Genomic DNA, 1,534 nt, shown 5'->3' on the forward strand with positions numbered 1-1,534 from the left:
CTGAAGTTACCTGGTTCTCGTGCCCCAGCCCCAAAGTGGCAATATTGGCAGAGCCTGTGACTGGTGCCTGTCCCTGTCACAGGTGCCTTTCCCTGTGACCGGTACCTCGCCCTGTGACTGGTGCCTCTCCCGGTGGCCGATGACTGATGCCTCGCCCGGTGTGTGTTGAGCAGAGTCACAGGGGACCGAGAGAGGAAAGAGTGAGAAACAGATAAACAAGTGAACAGCACACGGTTGGGCTGCGGGGACCAGCAAAGACTTGTGTCGATCTGCTCCGCTTCCGCACGAAGTTTGCAGCATGCAGCGGTGTCAGAGAGGGCGTCTGCCTGAGTAAACAAGGAAGGCTGAGAGAGGGAGAGAGGAGCAGACCGTGGCCAGCACTCCGACACAGCCCAGTGCCAGCCCGGGGCTGTGGGCAGCAGGTGCCAATGTTGTTGCCTCTCCGGGCTGGCCGTGTTCGCACTGGGAGCCGCAGGTGGGAGCTGGGCGGCGGCCACGCTTCGCCCTGGGGGGCTTGCTGAGTGCCGGGCGGAGAGCTTCCGGCCAGCCGGGCTCTGCCGCCGGACAAACTTTGGCCTGAGTCGCTGATGTGGGAGCTGGACCGAGCTGGAGAGGTGGGTGGAGTAGGGGGGGGGGGGGAAATAGGGCCAGGGCTCCAGGGTCTCTGTCCCCGGGAGAGGAGACCGAGAGAGACAGGACCCCAGACACAGCGGAGCGCTGGCTGCAGCGCTAGGGCTCCGCCAACGCCACGCCGCTGGCTCCATCGCTCTCAAGATGCGCAACAGGTCAGTGCCGGGCTGGGACTGCCTGGGCTGTGAGAGAGAGAGAGATATTGCCGTGTCTGGCACACTGGCTCCGCCCTGAGCCCCGGCCACCAGCACAGACCCCCACACCTCGCCTTCCGGCTGATTTGGGGGACATTTCAAGCTGAATCTCCGGGAAATCTCACGGTGCAGGCGGACCTCGGCTGGGTCTTATGTCTCTGTTTTAACCCCCCCCACCCCTTTCCAAGCTCCTGTCCCTTCCCTCTATCTCTGCCCCTTCGCCTTCTGCCGCTCTTGTCCCCGCCACTTTCCCTTCCACTTCCCCACTCCTTCCGCTACTTCTGCTCCTTCCCCGCCCCCCTCTCCCCTCCTTTCTTCCCCCCTCCCCTCCCCTCCCCTTCCCCTCCCTCCCCTCCCCCTTCCCCTCCCTCCCCCTCCCCCTTCCCCTCCCTCCCCCTCCCCCTTCCCCTCCCCTCCCCCTTCCCCTTCCCCTCCCCCTTCCCCTTCCCCTCCCCCTTCCCCCTTCCCCTTCCCCTCCCCCTTCCCCTCCCCCTCTCCCCTCCCCTCTCCCCTCCCCCTCTCCCCTCCCCTCCCCCTCTCCCCCCTCCCTCCCCTCCCTCCCCTTCCTCCCCTTCCCCTCCTCTCCTTCCTCCCCTTCCCCTCCTCTCCCTCCCCTTCCCCTCCTCCCCTTCCCTTCCCTTCCCCTCTCCCCCTTCCCTTCCCTTCCCCTCTCCCTCCCCTCCCCTTCCCCTCCCCCTCCCCTCCCCCTC

General features: G+C 66.2%; 1 protein-coding gene across 3 annotated transcripts in view; it reads left to right on the forward strand.

The window, feature by feature from the left end:
• Window positions 1-244: 244 nt before the first annotated feature.
• ctxn2 (cortexin 2) overlaps window positions 245-1,534 on the forward strand; it is a 4,643-nt gene continuing 3,353 nt past the window's right edge. For 2 of the 3 annotated variants that reach the window (XR_011588208.1, XM_070864199.1), the window contains exon 1: window positions 245-614. The gene's annotated coding sequence lies outside the window, so the exon portion shown is untranslated. The remainder of the gene's footprint in view (window positions 615-1,534) is intronic. The other variant, XM_070864201.1, reaches the window with a different exon arrangement.

This window comes from Pristiophorus japonicus, chromosome 21 (genome assembly GCF_044704955.1).
Source record: "Pristiophorus japonicus isolate sPriJap1 chromosome 21, sPriJap1.hap1, whole genome shotgun sequence".
Taxonomy (NCBI): domain Eukaryota; kingdom Metazoa; phylum Chordata; class Chondrichthyes; family Pristiophoridae; genus Pristiophorus; species Pristiophorus japonicus.